This window comes from Bos indicus x Bos taurus, chromosome 27 (genome assembly GCF_003369695.1).
Source record: "Bos indicus x Bos taurus breed Angus x Brahman F1 hybrid chromosome 27, Bos_hybrid_MaternalHap_v2.0, whole genome shotgun sequence".
Classification (NCBI taxonomy): domain Eukaryota; kingdom Metazoa; phylum Chordata; class Mammalia; order Artiodactyla; family Bovidae; genus Bos; species Bos indicus x Bos taurus.
The window spans coordinates 14,645,459-14,671,273 of record NC_040102.1 but is presented as its reverse complement, the minus strand read 5'-3'; the positions used below and the strand labels follow the sequence as shown (position 1 = coordinate 14,671,273).

Here is a 25,815-nt window from a genome sequence, read left to right as displayed (position 1 = left end):
CCTCGGTTTCCTTCCTGCCAAATGACAATTTCACTTGTCATTTACTTTACAGGGGTGCCCTGAAGATTAATGAGAAGATTTTTCTAAATACCCTGAAAGCCCCTGGGACTGTGGTTGAGCAAGCATCAGGTGGTGCCCACGGCCGGCTCTGTTGGCACATACAAAAATGGAAGAAAGTTCAAAAGGAGAGTTGGAGCCTTAAAAACACACCCCAAGGCTGTTATTCAGTTGGCGTGGGTGTCATATAGGTCTCTGGATGCAACTGGCTGAGAGCAAGGCGACGATGACGTGTAGGGCGGAAATTAACCCACAGCCTTCCCAGCAGGCTCTGCGCGCCCGGGACGACATGTGAGATGAAAGTTGTCGCGGGAAGTTGAACGAATCCCTGAACGAGTAGCGACCCGGAAGTCCCTAGAGAAACGCCATCCTAAGTTGTTTGAAGGTCGGTGGTTCTCAAACTTAAGGGAGAATTAAAATCACTTGGTGGCCTTACCTCTAGAAACCATCATGGTTTCCAGTTTGGTTTGGAGTTCATGGTTGGTTTGGAGTTCTGCCCAGGAATGTGAATTTACGTAAGCTGATTCTTCTGCATCCCAACCTTTGAGAATCAGGGATCTAAATTTTACAGCCAGCTGGTGAACTAAGGCATGATTCTCTGAATGCAGGGATAGACTGGGCCTAACTGAATTCTCGGAGAAGACAGTGGCACCCCACTCCAGTACTCTTGCCTGGAAAATCCCATGGGCAGAGGAGCCTGGTAGGCTACAGTCCATGGGGTCGCTAAGAGTCGGACACGACTGAGCGACTTCACTTTCACTTTTCACTCTCATGCATTGGAGAAGGAAATGGCAACCCACTCCAGTGTTCTTGCCTGGAGAATCCCAGGGACAGAGGAGCCTGGTGGGCTTCCGTCTATGGGGTCACACAGAGTCGGACACGACTGATGTGACTTAGCAGCAACTGAATTCTAAGCCTTGTTTTAAATTATTTCTAAAAAATATTTATTTGGCTATATTGGGTCTTAGTTGCAGCAGGCAGGATCTTAGTTGTGGGCGCTAGTTCCTTGACCAGGGATTGAACTGGGTTTTAGCTACAAGACTACCAGGGAAGTCCCTAAATTCTGCTTCAGAATGGATAGTGGAGAGGACAGGGGAGGCAGAATTTTCTGGGGGAGACTCCACACCATTACTAAGTACAGTCATTCATGTACCCAGAGCAGCAAATAAATGACTGAGGTTGTATAGTTATTTGGAGCAGATAAATATTGTGCATTCAGGCTGTGTGACTGGGTAGCCACTGGCTCTATGTGGCTACTGAAAAAATGTGAGGTTGAATTTAAGTCCAAATTGAGATTTAATATAAGTATGAAAGACACCAGATTTCACAGATTTAATGCAAAAAAACCCACAAAGATTTAATTAGCATTGTTTCATTGATATATGTGGAAATAGTAATGTTTTAGAAATGCATTGTGAACTAAAATATGTTAAAATGAATTGCATTTGATTCCTTTTTCTGTTGTTAATGACGTTACCAGAAATTTTAAATTTCTTCTGTGACTTACATTATATTTTTCTTGGATAGTATTGTTCTAGATCCATATACTGTCTGGGTCTAAATTTATAGAAGTCCTTGTTCTTGCCATATGCTTCTTCTGGATAATACTGGTGTGTCAAGAGCCTCTTCTTCATTGTGATCTTAGCAAGGTGATTAAATTGTAATGGCTCCTCAAGAGAGAAAAGAAGAAGAAAAAAGCCTGACCCAGCTCATTGATTAGTCCAAAAAAGGCTGCCAGGCATGAATACCCCTGCAATATATACAGTCAAGGATATAAATGAATTAATCACTGAAAAGACAATGAAAATTGCAGTGATGTCTAAACCTGTTGACCACTCCTGTGCTACAGAGTAACTCTATTGTCTAGGGTCCTGTTCCTACCTACCTTCGTGGGGAAGGAAAGAACAGGAGGGATGAAGTGATGGGGTGAGGGAAGTGGTATCCAGCTCTAGTGAGGGCAAGAGCAAATGAAGGCCATCTCACTTTCTCCCGGAGTTCAGTTTGTTGTACCTGAAACAAGGCTATCCGGTCCTATCTGCAGTGACTTGAAAATACCTTTTTGAAGAGTATTTCTTTAATTTAAAGTAAGTCATGACATTCTTTTTATGGTTCTCTCATCACTGGCCTGGATGCCAGTGAAGATATGATAAAGGCACGAACATAATTCTTTTTAAATGACAGAACAGGCAGGGAGAAATTCGTAGGTTATTTGGGAGCATGACAAATTTTACACCTAGAGAAAAGTGCACGAAAAAGAGATTCTCACCTTGTTAACAAAACTGGAACTGAAAATAAAGATTTGATGTGTTCTGACTTCCTGGCTGCTCTGGGTGCTATGGCGCCTTAAAATTCTAAAAAGATTCTAACACTCTCACTGGCCTCCTCCTTTCTGGTGAGCTCGTTTGAGCTCCTCTTCCATCCTAGAGGTCTGGAGGCTTGACAAGCTCTCTGCTTCAATCCCAAGATGCTGGGGAGAATCCGTCCTGATGGCTTGAATCATGGCGATTTCACCAGGTGACCGACCTTGTAGCTTCTTTAGATACAGGCAAGAGCTGTGACTGGTGGCCAGAGAAACCCCTCAAAACAAACAAACAAACAAAACCCCCAAACTCAACTTTTCAAAAGGCAAAATTCATAGCATCTTGTTAGGCCTTTGCTTCAGGTGTGAACTCATTTACCCAGCAGAAGGAACTGAACCAGACTAGAAATTAGGTTAAATCATAAAGAGGGAAATGGGGCTTCCCTGGTAGCTCAGCTGGTAAAGAATCCACCTGCAATGCAGGAGAACCCAGTTTGATTCCTGGGTCGGGAAGTTCCCCTGGAGAAGGGATAGGCTACCCACTCCAGTATTCATGGGCTTCCCTGGTGGCTCTCAGACAATAAAAGAATCTGCCTGCAATGCGGGAAACCTGGGCTCGATCGCTGGGTTGGGAAGATCGCCTGGAGGAGGGCCTGGCAATCCACTCCAGTATTCTTGGCTGGAGAATCCCATGGACAGAGGAGCCTGGTGGGCTACACTCCATGGGGTTGCACAGAGTCAGACACAACCTAGTGACTAAGCACTGAAGAGGGGAATGGCACTTCCCTTTGTTGTAATCAGCTGTGTCTTGAGACAGCATTCGGCAGGACCAGGGCATCTTTGTCTGCTTGCACCGAGTTACACTAAATTGATTTGCACTGATCAGTCCAGTTGCGGCAGCGGTCAGTGTACAAGGGGCGTCACACACGTGCTTTGCCGTCACCTTCTCTGCGTGGCAGTGAGTGATTCCCCAGACATACAGCTTGAGGAGGTCAAAGAGTCTCTTGATTCCACCTTTTTTTGTTTTTACTTATGGTGGATTTTCTGACAGGAAATGGGAACTTGGTTGATAATTACCAGGCGTAGAGATAAGGTTTCCTCATTAAAGTCTCATAAAACCATGAAAATAAATCATTGCCAGTGGAGAGAGAAAGAAAATCTTCTGTTTAGACTTTTCCATGACCGTTTAGGCCAATTCTTTTTCCCCTTCCAGCCCGGTGACTTTATATCCAGCTAGCGTAGGGCCTGATAATCACAGGAAAGAATGTAGAGGCCTCTCAGACCTTTTCTGATTTCAAGTTAATGGCTTGGTATGTCAAGGACAGGCTGAGCCTGGCAGAATAAATTATGAAAGTGCAGCTGAAGAAACACAGTGGAGGAAACCCACATCATACACGTCTGCAGATACAATACAGACATAAATAAATCCTACCATTTCAGGGAAATCGAAGGGGTCCGTTTGGCCTGCCCTGGAGATCAAAGCTGGTAGGAGTCATGGAGTGGCTGACAGTCCCAAAGGCGACTCCCCTAGAAATGGGATCAGACCGCCCTTTCCTGATTCCCCCTCTATCAAAGCCGGGTCTTAGGGACCCTGATGCAACTCAGTTTCTCCCAGGATTTCCTCTTCAGGAATTCCCCAACTCGGCCACAAACCCAAGAGCTTTCCAACTATCCTGCCATAATTTTCTCTGGCCCCAAGTTCCAGCTTTAGGGACACTTTGCTTTCAGCAGAGTTGATGTGATCAGCTGATGAGAACAATGGTGTGACCGGGTCACTAGATGATAACAGTGGCTTTCAGGCTTCCTTACCAATACCTGACCTTGGTTCCCGGTACAGCTGTGCCTGCAGCCCGCTCCCTCACTGGATCGCCCTATGGGAGTCGGGAGAGACCCACCCTAAAGTCAGCTGGTAATTTCAGTCTAAGGGAATCCAAGTTATTCATAAACCAGGTCATTAAAATGAAGATATTGGGGGCAGGTGACCGACGTGGAGTTGCAGTGATGAAACCTGACAAAGTCAGACAAGCCAGCCCCCTGCCGGGTGGACCAGACACAGTACCTGAACCAAACTCAGAGCTCCTTTCACTCTTTCCTGAGAGACTGAAACACGTCTTGGGCAGTGACTGCAAAGTACCCCAATATAAGAAGCCTATAAGCCTATTTCCTCACCTTCAGTGGCAAGTACAGCATAGTCCTGAAGCTCCAGCTGAAAGGCTCCATGTGTCTCCAGATGTCTTGGTCTGCTCGGGTCAACATTCACAAAATACCAGGCCGGGTGGCTTAAACTACAGACATTTGTTTGCTCACAGTTCTAGAGGCCAGAAGTCCAAAGCCATGTTCTGTTTCTCGTGGGGTCTCTCTTCCTGGCTTGCAGATGGACACCTTCCTACTGTGACCTCAAGTGGCCTTTTCTCGGCGTGTCTGTACAGGGACAGAGAGAGAAAGCAAGCTCTCTGATGTCTCTTATTATAAGAACAGTAATCCTATTTGATTGAAGCCTCACTCTTATGACCTCCTTTGACCTTAATTCCTTCCGGGACCTCCAATCCAGCCACACTAGGGTATTGGGGCTTTAACATATAGACTGGGGAAGACACAAACATTCAGTCTGTAACAGCTTTGTCACTCGGTCAAAGGCACTGACCAATCTGAAATCTCCATTCTTAAATATCTCTTGAGAAAATGGATAGAACAGCCCTCGGAGGGCAGAATGCCCCGTGCAAGTTGACCATACTGTGATGACCAGGGTGACGGTGATGATGAACCATCAGCTGGTCTTCTGCTTGTCCACCTTTCTAAGTGTGTTTACTGGGCAAAGGCTTTTGTCTGCTGCTCATCATCTGTCACCTGAGCCCCAGAACGACCTCCCCCTGAGACTCAAACTACCCAGCCCAGCTGAGCCCACCCTCTTCCTCCACGAGCTCTGCCCTCCTCCTCTCCCTTCTTCCCGTGCTCTGGGGCCGTAGCCAGAGGGTGGGTCAGTGCAGCCACGTGCTGTCCTGAATTTTAAGCTCCCAGCCAGAAAGTTACGTTCCACATAATTATGTAAAATCTCCAGTTACCCAGATAACTTTATTCAGTTCCCTCCCAGTCTTATTTGATAAAGAGGGGTGCTTATTTTCTTCCTGTCTTTTCCAAAGGTTTTATTAATGGCAAGCAGGACATTCAAGTTTTTCACTGAAGAACTCAGAAAGTATCAGCAGAGTATAATGAAAAGGACCTTGGACGTTCTCTCTCCACCATCCCAATCTTTCCTGTTGCACTTTATCTCCAATTGAAAACATTCAGGCAACAGTTTATTCCTAGGGACTTCTCTGGTGGTCCGGTGGTTAAGAATCCGCCTTGCACTGCAGGGGATGAAGGTTTGATCCCTGGGGAACTCAGATCCCACAGGCCATGGAGCAACTAAGACTGAGCGCCACAACTAGAGGGTCTTGAGTGCTGCAAGGGAAGATCCCACGTGCCACAAGACCCGAGGCAACCAAAAAAAAAAAAAAGTTTATTCCGGGTGTCAAGAGCCCAGAGTTCATCTCTCATTTACTTGAATTTTCATGAAAGCAATAGCATGACTATTTGATAGGTTTTGCAACCATACCTTTGGGGCTTCTATTATCTACCATGTATTAAATAGATTTCCTTACTTTGTGAAGGGGCGTTTGTGACACTGAAGCAGAACAAAAACCTGTTTGTCACAGGGAGCTTAATGACCCTAATGACGCGTGCTTGCTGAATGCTGGGCCCATTTTAGGGATGTTTGTTGAATGACTACATGAAATATGATTCTGCTCCTGCATTCCTGTGCCTGCTCACACTAGCTATGACATCATGACTGTAAAACTGGGAAGAGCTTTAAAGAATTCAAGCAGAGAAGAACTGCTGACTGTTCTCGGGAAGTGTCCAGCATCCCAGCAGAAACTTTGGTTCTCCTGTGTGTGGGGGTTGTGCCCCGTGTTCATCACTGGGGCTGCAGGTCTGGGGCACACACAGCCCCTGAATAGGTTTGCCTCTGTTTTGACGGCCGCAATGCTAAACAGACAGCGAGGCCACTCCAACCTTCAAGGCTGCATGTACACAAAGCATCCACTTGGTTACATAAACAGTGCAATCTAGTCCTGAGAACAAGATTTTTTTTTTAATTTAAAAGTCAGAAAGGGATGGACCATGAGAGTAACTTTGCAGTGGAGAAAGCTGACAAACACTGCCTGAGTGAGGTGACCAAGGTCAAGATCAACAGTCATACATTATGTTGATCTGTACCCTTACTATAAATATGATGAAAACGGTACTTTACATCTGTGAGCTTCCTTTCAAAAACCCATAACAACGCCAGTTTTGTCTTGGGAAAAACATTAGACAAATCCTGGTAACCGGAGATCCCATAATAAACCTGACCAGTGCCCCTTCAAACTGTCAAGGTCCTCAAAATCACGTGGCTGGTGACTGTGCCAGCCATGAGTCTAAGAGGACATGACATTACTCTGTCATGGGGCATCCTGGATGGGATCCTAGAACAGAAGAAGGACGTTACGTAAAAACTAAGGAAATCTGAATAAACTACGAACTTTGATGCATTGACACTGGCTCATTAATTGTGACAATGGTTCATTACTGTACTAACGTAGGATGTTAATGATAAGGGAAATCGTATAAAGGGCAGAGGGTAGTACATTCCTATACACTCTCTATTTTACCTCTCTGTACTATCTGCTTAATTTTCCTGTGAATCTAAGACTGTTCTGAAAATAAAGTGTATTAATAGTAATGCTGTGCTGTGCTTAGTTGCTCGGTCGTGTCCGACTCTTTGCAGCCCCATGGACTGCCTCCTGCTAGACTCCTCTGTCCATGGGATTCTCCAGACAAGAATACTGGAGTGGGTTGCCATGCCCTCCTCCAGGGGATCTTCCCAATCCAGGAATCAAACCGGGGTCTCCTGCATTGCAGGCAGATTCTTTACCAGCTGAGCTACCAGGGAAGCCCCTAGTACCACTGGGGGCTTTTGTGCTTTATTAATTAATGTGTTTTATTAATTAATAATGCCCTTTGTGCTTTATTAATAGTAATAACAATAGTGGTGGTTTAGTTGCTAAGTTGTGACCCCCTGGATACCCCCTGTCCTTGGGATTTTCTAGGCAAGAATACGGGAGTGGGCTGCCATCTTTCTTTCTCCAGGGGATCTTCCTGACCCAGGGATTGAACTCGGGTCTCCTGCACTGTGTGGCAGATTCTTTACTGACTGAGCTACCAGGGAAGCCCAATAACAGTAGTAATAAAGCACAAAAGACGGTGGTACTAGCTTGCCCAGGCAGAGGGGTGCGCCAAGGATAAATGAGACACTTGTTTATTTATTGGACCTTAGTGGAGAAGGCAGTGGCACCCCACTCCAGCACTCTTGCCTGGAGAATCCCATGGACGGAGGAGCCTGGTGGGCTGCAGTCCGTGGGGTCCGATAAGAGTCGGACACGACTGAGCGACTGCACTTTCACTTTTCACTTTCATGCATTGGAGAAGGAAATGGCAACCCACTCCCATATTCTTGCCTGGAGAATCCCAGGGATGGGGAAGCCTGGTGGGCTGCCGTCTATGGGGTCGCATAGAGTCGGACACGACTGAAGCGACTTAGCAGCAGCAGTGGGCCTTGAGGGGATTGTGTTAATGGAAATAAGCCAGATGAAGATAAATACTGAATGATCTCAAGCTCATAGATACAGAGAAGAGATTGGTGGTTGCCAGAGGCAGGGAGTGGGGGATGGGTGAAGGTGATCAAAAGGTTCAAACTTCAGGTTATAAGACAAATTAGTCCTGAGCATGTAAAGTATAGCATGGTTAAAAAAAAAAAAGATTAAATGAAACACCACTGCACCCTTGAACATGAAAGTCTATTCAGGAGTGAATACTTAATAATCCTACTAAGCTTAATGTTTTCCATTTAGCTACTTCTTACTGTAGAAAACAGTGCTTTAAAATAATCATTGAAAAAAAGTCAGGCACAGAGATCACATATGGTGCGATTCCATTCACATGAAATGTTGAAAACAGGTAAATCCATAGAGACCGGAAGCAGATTAATAGTTACCAGAGGCCAAGGAGAAGAAGGAATGGGGAGGGACTGCCCATTCTGCCCCCACTGGGGGCTCCTTTGGGGCTGAGAAAAATGGTTTGGAATTCGATAGAGGTGATGGTCACTCAATATTGGGAATTAACCAAATGCCACTGAGTCGCTCCCTTGAAAACGGTTAAGCAAATTTTACACCAATGTTAAGCCAATTTTACACCAATCGAAAATAATTATCATAATAAAATAATGATAATCTGAAAATAAATAATTTTAAAGAAAATCTAATAATGATAATCAAACTATTAGTAATAAAAATAATAAGAACATAAATGCTGTGCTTTTGGTTGATCTGCTATTTTTTTCCTTCGTCACAATTCCTAATGTTAATTTTGTATTATTGTAAAACTCTAAATGACCAAATAAAATTCCTTTCCATTTGGAAAAGAGAAAATCAGGAAGCAGTTATACATCAGAAAGGGAGGATGGCCAGGGCGCCACACTTTGGCTGGTAGATGTGGTCTGTTGATGTGGTGGTTGGAGGCCCACCCAGGCTCTGCCTTTCAGGGAATAACTTGCATTTTGTGGCTCTCACTGTCTCTCTAAATTGAGAGAGACAGGGTGAATGTGAGAAGATCCTCTCAGGAAGGAAAACCCAGTAAAGTTGTAGACCATCAGTTTGTGTGGGAGCCAGTAACGGTGATGAGGAGGAGGCAAAGGCCTTGCACCAGCCACCAGGTGACTCAGGACACAGGTGACAGCCTTCCCTGGACTGACCGGGTGTCCTGGCCTCATGCAAACCCAGCCAGGTAGCCAGGTCATACACCATGGGTGGTTTCATTTGTGACAGGGCCTCTGTCTCACCAGTTTCTTGCAACCCTTCGGCCTTGCATCAGGGTCCTGGGATCCGGTAGTCTTCAGAAGGATGAGCTGGGAGTGGGTGAATCTTGTGCCTGGTTTGGGGGCTATCCTTCCCTTTCCAGGGGTTTTCCAGGTGGCTCAAGGGTAGACAATCTTCCTGTAATGTGGGAGACCCTGGGTTGGGAGTATCCCCTGGAGAAGGAAACAGCAATCCACTCCACCATGGGAAATCTCATGGACAGGGAAGCCTGGCGTGCTGCATTCCATGGGGTTGCAAAGAGTCAGACATGACTGAGTAACTAGACGACAACTTTCCTTTTCAGCAGCCTCTCCAGCAGCCAGAGACTGGGGCATGCACTCTGCTGCTGCTGGGGTGTAGCCAGGGCGCCTGGCCCATCCCTGTGTTGAGCACAACCAAGGAAACCCTCTAGGAGTAAAAGGCTTAGGGCGGGACAAGGGTGCTCAAGTAACTGCTATTTTCTCTCCTTCTGCCCCAAAATGCCCTTTTCTGGCAATACTGAGTAAGGATGGATTCACGCCACTGGGAAGGTGACCTACCACCTGGGAAGCCCAGGGCAGGAACACGGGTGAACACCCCGAGGTCTCTCCCCCCACTCTGGCACCCAGGACCACACACAGGAACATGGGTGAACACCCCAAGGTCTCTCTCCCCACTCTGGCACCCAGGACCACACACAGGAACATGGGTGAACACCCCAAGGTCTCTCTCCCCACTCTGGCACCCAGGACCATGCACGGGTGAGGTGCTCAACACCGATGGATCCTTGTCCCTCCCAGATTCATTTCCATCCACCAAGAGTTACTAAGCCGGCCATCATTCCAGTCTCAAGCAAGACAAAGCCTCCCCATGAATGGGCCATGATTACCTAACTCAGAGCTCCTTCTTCTGTCACTCCATCTAAGTGCTGGAATTGGAACTGGGAGGAGAAAGCCATTATTTTCAGATTCAGGTCAAGAAGGTGAAGTTTAAAATCTTTATTGTCTTCAACAACTGTGAAAGGTAAAAAAAAAAAATTGGGACACCTATTTGAGACACAGAGCAAGAGAAGTTTATAATTCACCCAAAATGTGCCCTCAGGAAGTTTCCCACACAGGCACAGTGGAAAGCTGCTAGATACTGTTTCAGGCTGAAGATGTCAAAAAATTATAGTCAGAGGTAATTGAAGAACATTTCAATCCTTTAGAGTAACCATGATAAAAAATAAGTCTCAAACACGTAGCACATCTTTTCTTCTAATGCAAGACAGCATAATAACTGCGAGGCATTTTTAGATGTGGTCATTCAGACACGTGTCCATTCATTTATTGAACAGACATGTGTCAAAGGTTTAGGATGGGCAAATTAAGGGGGCAGTGGGATACAGGGATAGGTTGTCCACACTGCCTAAAGCAACTCCATCATGGAATACAGGAAGTGGATAATTAGCAGACAGGAAGTACTGTACTATGATATATATCCAGGATGCTGTGAGAGGGAGAAGGCTCAAGTCCTCAGTTTCAGATTTGGAAATGTTCCCAGGAGAAGAGACCTCCAAAAGAGCCTAGAGAGACCTAACCAGGCACAAGGAAGTAAGCTGAGGTAGCATCCAGGATCTGGGAGTCAACAACAGAGGGGCCAAATGATGGCCCCAGAGTCATTCTGGGAAACCCAGGGAGCTCTGTGGGCTTGCCCTGCAGAGTCGAGTCTTCAGTGTCCCAAGAGCAGTGTGGTTCTCAGCTAGTAGAGTAAGACCTGGGTTCAAATCCCACCCCTGCCAGTTATTAGTAGTTGTGAGAAGCCTTCCCCTAACCTTGACTCTGACCCTTCATTACCCACATCTTGGTGTGACCACTCCAGAGTGTTCCCACCTCTTAACTCAGAATCAACAGGTCTAGTAACAAACTGAGCCTCAAAATCTCAAAGTAAAAGTGAAAGTGTTAGTCGTGTGGGAATCTTTGCGATCCCATAGACCGTAGCCCGCCAGGTTCCTCTGTCCATGGGATTCTCCAAGCAAGAATACTGGAGCGGGTTGCCATTCCCTTCTTCAGGGGATCTTCCCCACCCAGAGATTGAACCCAGGTCTCCCACACTGCAGGCAGATTCTTTACCAGCCACCAGGGGCAAACGTACTTCTTACTCATATTACATGTCCAGCAAGAGTCAACAAGGTGATCTACTCCACATGGACACTCTGGGTCCCAGGCTGATGGAGGCGCCACTGCATCGTAGCAGCACCTTCTCAACACGTGGCCTCTAGAAACACTATGAAACCTGAAGACAGACTAGACAGCCATGTAGGGGCTGTCGTGGTCAAGCCTAGAAGTGACAAACCTTATTTCTATCCACATCTCTTTAGGTAGAACCCAGCCACTTGGGCCCAGTCTAATAGCAAGAGAGGCTGAGAAACGCAGGGGAGCATATGGATTTTCAGTGAAAGTGAAACGTTTCTGCCATGGCTGGACCATCAGGGGAAAGATGAGTCGATCAAGTAAATAAGGGCAAGATTGCAAAGCATTTTGATTCCCAGGGTCAAGCGTTAGCACATTACCCCAGAGGCACCAGAGAAGCACAGGGGAAGGGCAACGTTCAAAGCGTTGCTTTAGAAAATTAAAATTAATCCCAGGATGAAGGATGGGTTAGAAGAAGGCCCTGAAGTGAGGGAGAGCAGTTTAGAGGATGTTGTCACAGTCTTGGCATCTGGTAAGAGAGATGTCTTAGGGCGATAGAAGGAGAGGGGAAAATGGAATGAACTGTGCATTTTCTATAGAAGATTGATTACACGGACTGTCGAGATTGGAAATCCAGATTTTGGAGTCAAGAGGTGATATTTGAAACCAGGAGAGCCTGCAAGGGAGGGAGGAGATGGGTCCACCCGGAGCTCGGTTGTCTGCTGGCAAGCAGCTGATGGAGAGTGAAGAGACAGTCCCCTCAAAGGCAGCAAGTATTGAGAAGGTGAGATCTGGATTTGAGCTTTCTACCTTTTTGGAAATTTCTTATTCAATCTTCAGATGAATAATAAAGGGACTAAGAATGAAAGCCAAGATTTTTATTTCTGGGCAAGTATGGGGCTTTCTGTATTTTCCAGTTTATCTAAAATGAAGGTATGTTACCTTTTGTACTAAGATTATAAAGTAAGGTTTTTAGTTTATAAAGAAGAAAAGAAAATTGTCCAATTAAAAGTAGATTTCCAGGGGACTTCCCTAGCAGCCCACTGGATAAGACTCTAGGCTTCTACTGCAGGTTGTGAAGGTTCAATCCCTGCTCGGGAACTAAGATCCCGTATGCCACACAGGGCAGCCATAAATAAATAGATAAACTGCAGCTGAGTGCAATTTTTTTTTTAAAGTAAATTCCCATTTCCATTAACTGTAAAAACTAATCATTCTTCCCTAAGAATCATTTGCATTTTAGTCCTGTGACCACCACCACCCCATCCTGACACACATTTCCTGAGAACCAAACATGCATAGGAACTGGCCGGGAAGGTTTTGTCTGGGTGAACATATCATAACACACACACACACACAGCTCTATTATGGGCAACTCAGTGGTTCTCTCTTTCCCTCTTTATCAAATCATCCTCTAATCTATCAGTTGGTGAATTCAACTTCTTGTTTGGAGTAAAAATATCACCTTCACTGGATAGGAAGAGAAAATTCCCTCCTGGTCTTTCCATCCCCTCCCCTTAGGCCACCCACCTCCATTGTTTGTCTCAGGAAGTGCCTCTTTAAATGCCAAGTGTGGCAAAATGTGCGCTGTTGGGCACAAGATGAGTGAAACCCATCCAGAATATAGGTGAATAAGCAAAATTTCTCTACTATTGTTAAGGAAAAACAAAAAGCTCAACGTGCGTGCTGTATGGGCGGAGTTAAGAGCCTTATCTTCACATATGGAGGCTGAAAGTGAAAGTTGCTCAGTAGTGTCTGACTTTGGGACCGCATGGACTATACAGTCTGTGGAATTCTCCAGGCCAGAATACTGGAGTGGGTAGGCAATCCCTTCTCCAGGGGATCTTCCCAACCCAGGGATCAAACCCAGGTCTTCTGCATTACAGGTGGATTCTTTACCGTCTGAGCCACCAGGGAAGCCTATGATGAGAAAGTGAAGCCCAAAATTTCGGTGACAGGTTAGGGCTCAGCACAAGCAAAGCTGATGTCATAGGACTTTGATCTCCCGAAGCTCCTGACACTTTCTGGTAAATATGCTCTTTTATGAAGTGAGGAGTGAAAGCCACTCTGGTGACCTCAGCCTCAGACATCTGGGCTGGGCATGCACGGGAGCCCAGAGAAACCAGGGAACCTGCCCAGAACAGCCAGGCTCCATCCAGCCCTGGCAAAGAAACCAAAAAGCAGGCCAAGTTCTAGAGGCGCTGTCATCAGTCCCCTTGGTGGGATCTGCCTGTTGCTCCTCATACTATGGCTCCGTCATTCTGGGAACCCAGCCTTTCCGAGGCCATGGCTGAAGAGCCAGCTCTTCCTCCTGTCTCTGCTCATCCAAGGCTTCCACCATCTAAGACTTTGCTCACTGACTTTGTCTTTCCTCTAAACTCCCAGAAGGGCCTACAGGCATGGCAGGCACTAAAGGCATCATATATATAAATATATAATATATACATTACATATAATATATAAAATAGACAATAGATAATATAATATATAAAGCACTTTGGATAAATTAAAAATATACCTACCATATGATTCAGCAATTCCACTTCTAGGTATGTAGCCCAAGGAAAGGAAATCATTCTCTCAAAGAAGTATCTGTTCTTCTGTGTTCCTGGTGGCATTATTCACCCTGGGCAAAACACAGAAACATCCTAAGTGTATGTCCATAGGTGAATGGATAAAGAAAGTGTGACATACATGTATAATTTATATATATATACAGGAGACAGAGATCAAGACCATCCCCATGGAAAAGAAATGCAAAAAAGCAAAATGGCTGTCTGGGGAGGCCTTACAAATAGCTGTGAAAAGAAGAGAAGCGAAAAGCAAAGGAGAAAAGGAAAGATATAAACATCTGAATGTAGAGTTCCAAAGAATAGCAAGAAGAGATAAGAAAGCCTTCTTCAGTGATCAATGCAAAGAAATAGAGGAAAACAACAGAATGGGAAAGACTAGGGATCTCTTCAAGAAAATCAGAGATACCAAAGGAACATTTCATGCAAAGATGGGCTCGATAAAGGACAGAAATGGTATGGACCTAACAGAAGCAGAAGATATTAAGAAGAGATGGCAAGAATACACAGAAGAACTGTACAAAAAAGATCTTCACAACCCAGATAATCACGATGGTGTAATCACTGACCTACAGCCAGACATCCTGGAACGTGAAGCCAAGTGGGCCTTAGAAAGCATCACTACGAACAAAGCTAGTGGAGGTGATGGAATTCCAGTTGAGCTATTCCAAATCCTGAAAGATGATGCTGTGAAAGTGCTGCACTCAATATGCCAGCAAATTTGGAAAACTCAGCAGTGGCCACAGGACTGGAAAAGGTCAGTTTTCATTCCAATCCCAAAGAAAGGCAATGCCAAAGAATGCTCAAACTACTGCACAATTGCACTCATCTCACATGCTAGTAAAGTAATGCTCAAAATTCTCCAAGCCAGGCTTCTGCAATATGTGAACCGTGAACTTCCAGATGTTCAAGCTGGTTTTAGAAAAGGCAAAGGAACCAGAGATCAAATTGCCAACATCTGCTGGATCATGGAAAAAGCAAGAGAGTTCCAGAAAAGCATCTATTTCTGCTTTATTGACTATGCCAAAGCCTTTGACTGTGTGGATCACAATAAACTGTGGGAAATTCTGCAAGAGATGGGAATACCAGACCACCTGATCTGCCTCTTGAGAAATTTGTACGCAGGTCAGGAAGCAACAGTTAGAACTGGACATGGAACAACAGACTGGTTCCAAATAGGAAAAGGAATTCGTCAAGGCTGTATATTGTCACCCTGCTTATTTAACTTATATGCAGAGTACATCATGAGAAACGCTGGACTGAAGAAACAGAAGAAACACAAGCTGGAATCAAGATTGCAGGAGAAATATCAATAACCTCAGATACAGAGATGACACCACCCTTATGGCAGAAAGTGAAGAGGAACTCAAAAGCCTCTTGATGAAAGTGAAAGTAGAGACTGAAAAAGTTGGCTTAAAGCTCAACATTCAGAAAACTAAAATCATGGCATCTGGTCCCATCACTTCATGGGAAATAGATGGGGAAACAGTGGAAACAGTGTCAGACTTTATTTTTCTGGACTCCAAAATCACTACAGATGGTGACTGCAGCCATGAAATTAAAAGACGCTTACTCCTTGGAAGGAAAGTTATGACCAACCTAGATAGCATATTCAAAAGCAGAGGCATTACTTTGCCAACAAAGGTCTGTCTAGTCAAGGCTATGGTTTTTCCAGTGGTCATGTATGGATGTGAGAGTTGGACTGTGAAGAAAGCTGAGCGCCGAAGAATTGATGCTTTTGAACTGTGGTGTTGGAGAAGACTCTTGAGAGTCCCTTGCACTGCAAGGGGATCCAACCAGTCCATTCTGAAGGAGATCAGCCCTGGGATTTCTTTGGAAGGAATGATGCTAAAGCTGAAACTCCAGTACTTTGGCCACCTCATGCGAAGAGTCACCATTGGAAAAGACTCTGATGCTGGGAGGGATTGGGGGCAGGAGGAGAAGGGGACGACAGAGGATGAGATGGCTGGATGGCATCACTGACTCGATGGACGTGAGTCTGAGTGAACTCCGGGAGTTGGTGATGGACAGGGAGGCCTGACATGCTGCGATTCATGGGGTCGCAAAGAGTCAGACATGACTGAGCAACTGATCTGATCTGATCTGATATATATATGCTGCTGCTGCTGCTAAGTCACTTCAGTCATGTCCGACTCTGTGTGACCCCATGGACTGCAGCCTACCAGGCTATATATATAATTGAATATTCAGTTCAGTTCAGTTGCTCAGTTGTGTCCGACTCTTTGTGACTCCATGAATCGCAGCATACCAAGCCTCCCTGTTCATCACCAACTCCCGGAGTTCACCCAAACTCATGTCCATCGAGTCGGTGATGCCATCCAGGCATCTCATCCTCGGTCATCCCCTTCTCCTCCTGCCCCCAATCCCTCCTAGCATCAGAGTCTTTTCAGATGAGTCAGCTCTTCGCATGAGGCGGCCAAAGTATTGGAGTTGTAGCTTCAACATCAGTCCTTTCTTGAACACCCAGGACTGATCTCCTCTAGGATGGACTGGTTGGATCTCCTTGCAGTCCAAGGGACTCTCAAGAGTCTTCTCCAACATCACAGTTCAAAAGCGTCAATTCTTCAGCACTCCACTTTTTTCACAGTCCAACTCTCACATCCATACATGACCACTGGAAAAACCACAGCCTCGACTAGACGGACCTTTGTTGGCAAAGTAAAGCCTCTGCTTTAATATGCTATCTAGGTTGGTCATAACTTTCCTTCCAAGGAGTAAGCGTCTCTTAATTTCATGGCTAATTGAATATTATTCTGCCTTAAAAAATGAAGGAAATCCTATCATTTGCAATCATATGAATGAACCTCGAGGGTATTATGCTAAGTGAAATAAGTCAGACAGAGAAAGACAAATTCCACATGGTATCACTTAAATGTGGAATCTTAAAAAAAAAAAAAACTCATAGAAACAGAAAATAGAAAAGTGGTTTCCAGGGGCTGGCGGGGTGGGGAAAATAGGGAACAGACTTTCAGCCATAAGATGAATAAGTTCTGTGAGCATAATATATTGGAGAAGGCGATGGCACCCCACTCCAGTGCTCTTACTTGGTAAATCCCATGGACGGAGGAGCCTGGTAGGCTGCAGTCCATGGGTTCGTGAAGAGTCGAACACAACTGAAGCAACTTAGCAGCAGCAGCAGCATAATGTATAATACAGTGACTCTAGTGGGTAATACTGTGTTTTATAATTGAAATTTGCTATGAGAATAGAACTTAAACACACAAATTTAAACATGGGGGTGATGGGCGCATTAACTGACTCATTGGAGAGAATCTTTTCACAATTGTATAAACATGACAAATCATGTTGTCCATCTTATCTTATAATTTTATTTGCCAGTTATACCTCAAAAAAGCTAAAAAAAAAATTCAGATTCTTATGTATCCCTCTATTTGAGGACATTATTTGGGATCTTTGGAAGTTGGCCACTGATTTCTCTTATCCCACAGTCCCATCAATTTTGTATGCAGGTGATCAGAAGAGGAACAACTCATCTGTTTCAAATTCTGTTCAAGATGCACCATTCACTGATTTCCCTCCTCTAACCACAGGGGGAAATGTGACAGACTGGAAATGTTACTGTAATATAAAATAACAGTAATGACACGAATCCATGAAGTAAGCAATGCCACTGAGGAATTTAGAAATGGTTTTCTGTTCTACTCATCTTTACCAGGCTCAGGTTTCCTTTGAATTCCTCCAAAAGAGACACTGGATGTTTTCAGTTTCAGTGGTATATACCCAGTAAACTTTCATTCACTAAACTAAACTGAGCTTGAAACCATCTCTAATCCTATTAAAATCAACATGGGGCAATCTCAGAAGGCAGGGACTAGGGTGTGATCTAGTGAGGGGCTGCTGCTGCTGCTAAGTCACGTCAGTCGTGTCCGACTCTGTGCGACCCCATAGATGGCAGCCCACCAGGCTCTGCCGTCTCTGGGATTCTCCAAGCAAGAACCCTGGAGTGGGTTGCCATTTCCTTCTCCAATGCATGAAAGTGAAAAGTGAAAGGGAAGTCGCTCAGTCGTGTCCGACTCTACTGACCTCATGGACTGCAGCCCACCAGGCTCCTCCGTCCATGGGATTTTCCAGGCAAGAGTACTGGAGTGGGGTGCCATCGCCTTCTCTGCTAGTGAGGGGACACAAAATCAATTGTATGATGCCTTGATTGGAGAAAAATTGGGAACCAAAGCCTGGTAGGCAGGTACTCTCTAAGTATATTCATGTGCATGACTTGGGCAATGGGTGGATACATATCCAGAACTTGGAAAAAAAGGTAAAGCCCAAACCAGAGATTGACACGATTCCTGGGGTACAACCCATGCAGAGAAGCAGGGAACGGAGGGACACAAATGGAGTCAGAAGAGGTGGCCAGGGTGCTGTCTGCAGGCACTAGTAATGGGTCCCTCCCTCACACAGAGGTATCATCCCCTGAAACAATTCACTCCCCTTGTCTCTGAATCCCTTGCTCACTAAGCAACCTACTGATTACTCATTTAAATTCTCCAGTGAAATTCCAGCTAAAAAGGAGGTAAGGACTTGAACACTCTGATGCCTGAAAAGGGATAAATATTTGGGAAGAACTGAAAAAACATTGACTGTGAAGCAACATCAAAATTGGTACCAGAAATTGCCATTTCCCCACGGTTGATTCTTTTCCTACTTTGTCCAGAAGCCTGACTGATTTCAAAACCAGCAGTGAGCTCTGCGCAGCAACTGGTGAGAAGCTGAAGAACAACAAATCTGACTCTAAGCTCCAAAGTGTCCTCCTTTGAACACTTTGCACATCTGACTTCCTCCATAACACAATCTCTCTTAAGCCAACTTAAAAGCATGGTTTCCGCTCACTTTTCAAGAATTATGTAAAATAAACATTTCAGCAGACAGGACCATGCATTAGCTCTGGCTACTCCGCTTCTTGATAGAATTACCTCGTTACTTTTCACGGTCTGGCTTTCTGACCCTGGTATTCTCTGTGGTGCCTCATAAGAAAAACCGCTGGTACGATGTGTATCACAGTCCATACCTGGAAGTGCCACATGTACTGCAGCCCTGCAGTGAGGGGACAATATTAATTACCTCGCTCCTGGTGTGCAAGATGACTAAAATGACCCATGCAATGAGGACGTCAAACTGTCTTTTTTAATCTGACACCTGCGTTGGAAATGCTAGGAATCTATGACACTTACAATTAAATACCTGAGATTACCAAGCACAAGTTCAGACAAGGCTAATTTAGAAATGATTGTCAAGATTCACCGAGGAACCATCATCATTTGGGAGAGAACTAAAGTTTCAAATACCAAAAGAGCCCTGCAGAGGGACTTTGCACATGGCTTCCTCATTTAGAAACCCAACGGAAAGTCAAGAACATTTACTTTATTTAGACTGAAAATCACAAAGATTCAAAGACAGGTGGGATTAGGAAGAATCTGTGGTCTTGAGTTATTTCCAAAGAAGAGCTCTTTCTAGGAAAGACAAGGGTGGGGGGTGGAATCTAAATTCTGAACCTCCTTTTTCTCCAAGCTTTTGGCAAAGAACAAAGGGTTCACCTCTTGACTAATGTTTTTGTGGTGAAGTTTTGTGACTGTTTTTGCCCCATGCTGAATAAAACTGAGACGGGAAGTAGTAAAAGATAAAAGTGCCAGACGGACTCAAACGCTCAAGAAGTCTCAAGTGTAGCCCAGGTCATCCTTTAAAAAAACCTAAACAACAGAAAAACACAGAGAAGCCCTTCTTATATCTTACAAACGATACAAGATATCTCTCCTCAACCCCTTTCTCAGCCAAATGAAGCCTCTCTGAGGCTTCCAAAGAGATTTTCCATATCTATCTGAAATATCAGTATTCAGAATATGAAGAAACAAAGCATTTCTGATCCCAGGTATGACTAATATAAAGCCAAGCTGAGGGAGTGAGAAGGAAGATTAATCTAAGAACATTACATATGGCATAATGACATACTAAAACCTGGCCAAGATCAGATAAATTTCCTAGGGGGAAAAAAAAACCTGTGCATTAAATCATAAAGTTGAGTTTGCAGTTCAGGAGCTCATGTTTGAACAACAGCAAGTTCAGGACCATTACAAGGGTGGGTGTGGTGCTGATGGAAAAGTTAGCGGAGTGGGGATTAAAACGTGAAACCATTAGGCATCTGTTAGTCAATGGTGGCACCAGTGGTAAAGAACCCGCCTGCCAATGCAGAAGACTAAGAGATGTAGGTTCGATCCCTAAGTCAGGAAGATCCCCTGGAGGATGGCATGGCTACCCACTCCAGTATTCTTGCCTGGAGAATCCCATGGACAGAGGAGCCTGGCGGGCGATAGCCCATGCGGTCGCAAAGAGTCAGACACGACTGAAGCGACTAACCATGCATGTACGCAGCCAATGACAGAGAAAGGCCAAGAAAACCCCCAAATAGGCTGAGGGAGTGACAGGTGTGAGAGACCAGCCTTGTTCTGAGAGTTTTACACCCCAAATCCCAGCCAAGGAGAAAGGAAGTGGCCCCACGTGCTCTCTGGAGCATCCTTCTTTCCAGGAGCCCCTGACTCAGGACACAAGGAGGCATGGATGAGGCAGTGCTGGCGGCCAGGCTGCCTACTCCCCAAGAAAAACCATTAAAATGGAGCTGCTGCATGTTTTTGACATTCCTGTGACCACTTTAAAGACACAGTCGCTCTACTTCAATCTTCCGATCCCCCAGCTCAAATATCATAAATGCAGAGCAGGTCGTGGGTGGAACTGGAAAGCAGGCAGAGCTGGTTCCCAGGGGGGCAGGGCCACCTGTCACTGAGCTGCTCTCACGATGTGTCTTTCCTCTCTCCCTCCAAATGTGCTGGTGTCAGCGTGTGACGGGGAACGGTGGCAGCTGGTCCTACCGTGGCTACCTGTGACAGACGCTCCCTGGGGCGACTCTGGCTTGCGGTGCTCAGGTGGCTCTTGGGCAGCACACGGTCCTTCTCTGCTTGTAAGGATGGAGGGCTCACTGGAGGAAGAGTAATGTTGGTGGGGAGGGAAGGGAGCCCATTTCTCCAACTTCAACCTGGAATTTGGAGGGAGAGCCTCAGACAGGACAGAGAAAGGGACCCTGGCTTTCGGGGTCACAATCTTGATGGGCAGGTATGTTTTCTGAAGCAAAACCAAGAGCTGGGACTCAAGAACCCAGAAGGAGTGACCTGGTTTTGTACCAGGTCTTTGGAGGTGAAAAGGAATTAGCTCAGTCTTTCAAAGTGGGGCTGTTCCAATGCTCACGTGTACTGTGTCTTCTTTTCCATCTGCTCCACCTTCTGGAACCCTGTCTGCAGGGCCCCACCTCCTGTAGCTATACTGAAGGGAACACAAAGAAGGTGATGGCATCCAGGCTCAGGCAAGCATTTTTCAAGTAGGGACACCCCTGAGGTCAGCAGAGTCCAGCGAACCCCAGCAGAAGTAAAACCTTAGCAAAGAAGGGAGCCCGGGAATCCGTCTCCAGCTAGAGTCTCCTTCTGGGTCCAAGCCTTGATTCTGGATTTTTGATTGAGTTCTGGATTTACTGAATTTTCATTAAAAAGTTAGTTTCGCTTGTTTTATTTTAAAAGTGCCGATTTTGCATTCCAGGCTCATCCCCCACCCCACCCCCCCACCACACCTTCTAGCAAAACTCACTCCTAAGGGGGAAAAAAAATCATATCTATTTGTTTAGCCGACATACCCAAAGCTTTCTGTGTGCTGGGCCCCAGGGAATGTTCCGGAAGCTACTACAGGGTGCTTCACACCTGGCTCTCAGGGAGCCGAGAGAAGGCTACCTCAGCCAGCCGGCTCCCTTCGAAGCCTTATCTCTGAGTAAGTGGGAATGTTTCATTTTCTCCTCCCTTCCAGGAATATCTGGTGTTGCCAGCAATTCAGAGATGGGTTTCTGGATCTTTGCAAGGTCAGTTTCAGGTACGGATCCCAGCTGACCACACTGTCTTTCGAGACTCTACACCACTGAGCAAATGATGATATTCAGCACATGACCAAGTGACTCGATCTGTTCAGCTGTGAGTAATGAACAGGCAGAGACTTGCTGCACCCAACTGCTGACTATTAATTGCACTAAGTTAAATCTCCTAACAACTGTTTTCACAGTATCTTATTCACGAACACATTTAAACTGACACATACACACGGCGCACACTAGATTCTGGATAATAATATTAAATTTCAATGACTCGCCTCACCTTCGGTAAGATAAAGATGCTAATAAAGCCTTCTTCTGAAAGGAGTGGAGTTAAAAAGTCATTGTTTCTCCCTGTGAAAGGCAACACCCAGGCAGGAAAAAATAAGTGAAAAGGCAGAACGAGAAAACACAAAGTTATCATCCCTCTAGATACACATTGAATAAAACAGGCGAGCTCATCCTCTCGGGAGGAAATTCTGCACTTCCAAGCCTTCAATTAAAGCCTTCTCTCTCTTGACCACAGTGCCTCCCCTGCTGCCCCCCACACCCCTCCCCAGCAGCATTTCAGCCTCAAATGCCCAGACTGCACATACTTCAGTGCTTACAAAACTCTGCAAAATTTAAAAAAAAAAAAAAAAAAATATATATATAACTGCTGTAAAAATACAAAACCTACATAATTAATTCAAGTTCAATTTGCTATCTGTTGTGTCCTTGTACTAATAAACAACAAAGTACTACAGATTGGGCATTTATGATGGAAATTTATTTTCTCATATTTCTGGAAGCTAGAAATCCCAGGTCGGGGCCTCCACAGGGCTGGTTTCTTCTGAGGCCTCTCTCCTGGGCTTGCAGTTGGCTGCCTTCTTATGTTTTCACGCGTGCGTCCCTGCCCGTGTGTCTGTGTTGTAACCTCCTCTTACAGGGACGCCAGTCATACTGGATTAAGGCCCACCGCATGCCCTCATGTTATTTTAATTACCTCTTTAAAGGCCCCATCTTCAAACACAGTCACAGGCTAGGATACTGGGGGTTAGAACTTCAGTGGAGGAATTTTGGGGAGACATGGTTCAGCCCATAATATTTATAAAACATATTATGTCCATCTAATTATTAGACTCAGAATTCACAAATATTTTCTTTACTTGAGACAGTTTGTAGATTTTAAAGGTTCTCACTTTATACAAATTCCTAAGTGCTCTCCCGATGATTGCTTTTAAAAGTATACCCCATTGTAAACGAGATGAATCGTTTGTAGTCAAGTATTCATGGGAGTGATTTATATTTCTGGCTCACACTTCCCTTTTAAACGCCTCACTTGTATAACTGCCTGCTTGACACTCAGATGTCTAACTGACATGTCAACCTCAATAGGTACAGATCCCCAAAACTGTTCCACTCACAACTTTCCCCATCGTCCTCATGGAGGAGACATCAGATGCTCAAGTTAAAAACCAGAGTTCAATCCTGCATGCTGAGTTTTCTCTCAACCCAAGTCCAATATAAGAAAATTCTACTGGCTCCATCTTCAAAATACATTCGTATCTGAACACTCCTCACCTCCTCCCCTGCAATGGTTCAAGTCCCCATCACCTCCCACCTGCTTACTGTGCTGGTCTCCTAGCCATCTTTTTGATCCATTTCCTGTTCCTCTGTAATCTCTTCTCAACACAGCGGCCAGAGCAGTCTTTGTAAACCTAAGCTGGACTGTGTCAAACCTTGTCTTGCTTTTCCATTTCACTCAGAGTAAAAGTCATGGCCCCCCAAACAACCTACGAAGCCCATAACTTCTGGATCCCCAATCCCTCTCGGAGTTCATCTCTTCTCTTTGCTGGGAGGCCTCCTTGCTGTTTTTCCAACATGCTGGGGTGCTCCTCTTTAGCGATTCCCTCTGCTGGGAACAGCCTTCCCCTAGATAGAACAAGGCTAACGCGTTGACTTCTTTCAAGCCTTAGCTCAGTTCTAACCTGCTCTAAAGGCTTATCCCAGCCACCACGTTGGAAACTGTAACCTGTGCCCATCTCCTTAGGGATTCCAAATCTCCCTCACCCCGGGCTGTTCTTCCTTCCTTCCATGGCATCCTCTACCACATCATCCGTTTCTGATGTTTCTTGCTGGTGGTGCCCCCACCTGCCAACAACCCGCTTGAAAATAGCTCAGTTTTGGTTCACAAACACATCCTCTACACCTAGACTGACGTCAGCTTCTCAGCTGGTGCTCAAAAATATTCTTTGAATGACTTACTTCACTTATAATCTCTAGTTGCATCCGTGTTGCTGCAAATGGCAGTATTTTGTCCTTTTTTTTTTTTTTTTTATAGCTGATTAGTAATCCACAGTACATAAGTGCCACCTTTTCTGTATCCATTCCTCTGTCAATGGCCATTTAGGGTGTTTCCGTATCTTAACTATTGAAGAGTGCACCTATGATAAGCCATGATGGAAATGAACATTAAAAAAAGAATGTATATATGTATGTATATAGATGTATCAGTGAATTAAAAAACTTGTTGAATGAGTGAGTAGATAAGTCAATTTGGGTACAAAATTTTCAATATTTTTCCATAATATATCAAAAAGTGATATTGAATGTAGGATATGGAAGAATTTTAAAACATTTGTATGAGAGTGTTGCCTCTAAAGGAGAAGGCAATGGCAACCCACTCCAGTACTCTTGCCTGGAAAATCTCATGGATGGAGGAGCCTGGGAGGCTGCAGTCCATGGGGTCACTAGGAGTTGGACACGACTGAGCGACTTCACTTTCACTTTTCACTCTCATGCATTGGAGAAGGAAATGGCAACCCACTCCAGTGTTCTTGCCTGGAGAATCCCAGGGACGGGGAGCCTAGTGGGCTGCCGTCTATGGGGTCGCACAGAGTCGGATACGACTGAAGTGACTTAGCAGCAGCAGCAGCAGTTGCCTCTAAAACCAAGGCTTATTAGTCTCTGGATATTCTGCTCTGTGGTTCCTGTTTTTTGTTTTTTTTTTTTAACGAAACTTTTATAATTCCTAACAAACAAGGGTATCATCTTCTGATTTCTGAGATATTTACCTTCTTCCTTGTATTTCTCCACCAAAATAACTCCAGGGTTCATGTCTCTTCCTTAGGATGAGGTATTATCTGGACAATTTCTAAAAGAAAAGAAACAACTTTCCACAAAAATGTCCTTCTGGAGCCCAACCGCCTGAATTTATACCCTGGCTTCCCTTTTTCTCGTCTGTACAATGTAAAAATACATGATCATTTGAGGATTAAAGGCATTAATGAATACAAATTTTCCAAAACAGTGCCTGGCATATAAGAAGAACTAAGTGTAATATTGAGTTCCCTCTCAACAGTATTGTATGATGAAGAAATTTGTCTGATACACACTTTATTAGGTTTTAAATTGAATCAATCAACAGAACCAAAAATAGAGCAAAACAAAAATTAAACTTCTATCTGCATCATACAACATATCCAGACAGGTTTTCACCAAATGTAGAGTCATCTGACTTCAAAAAGAGAATGAGTGGTATGGTCGAAATTCACTTTGGGAAAGTGCCAAAGGAAACTTCAAAATGATAGTCTTTGTCCAGAACAGCAGAAACTAGAGTATAACAAAAGTCTCATAGGACTGAAAATTAGAAGAGACATCTACGAATATTAAGATGCCATTAACAAAAATCGGAGACATTTTGAACATAAGCCCTAACCTGAAAATCACAAGGGCGAACACTTGCCTTCAAGATACTTTTCATGTGAGTCATTCTGCAGGCTGACCCAGGTGAGAGAGAGGAGTTGTTAACTACATGTAATGGTTAATGCTTCTCCAGAGAACTCTAGGAGATCATCCTGCTGAGTCACTTCAGTCGTGTCCGACTCTG

At 44.9% G+C, this 25,815-nt stretch overlaps 1 long non-coding RNA gene across 6 annotated transcripts in view; it reads right to left on the bottom strand.

Annotated features, from left to right (window-relative positions):
• LOC113884765 overlaps positions 1 to 25,815 on the bottom strand; it is a 40,629-nt gene that overhangs the window by 13,099 nt on the left and 1,715 nt on the right. For 2 of the 6 annotated variants that reach the window (XR_003509011.1, XR_003509010.1), the window contains exons 2-8: positions 25,001 to 25,080; positions 24,192 to 24,370; positions 22,228 to 22,298; positions 20,917 to 21,071; positions 13,961 to 14,064; positions 10,157 to 10,281; positions 4,526 to 4,777 (exon numbers count right to left, since the gene is read on the bottom strand). This is a non-coding gene — a long non-coding RNA (uncharacterized LOC113884765). Of the gene's footprint in view, positions 1 to 1,047; positions 2,635 to 3,018; positions 4,778 to 10,156; positions 10,282 to 13,960; positions 14,065 to 20,907; positions 21,072 to 22,227; positions 22,299 to 24,191; positions 24,371 to 25,000; positions 25,081 to 25,815 lie in introns of those variants that run through there. The other 4 variants (XR_003509012.1, XR_003509009.1, XR_003509008.1 and 1 more) reach the window with 4 other exon arrangements.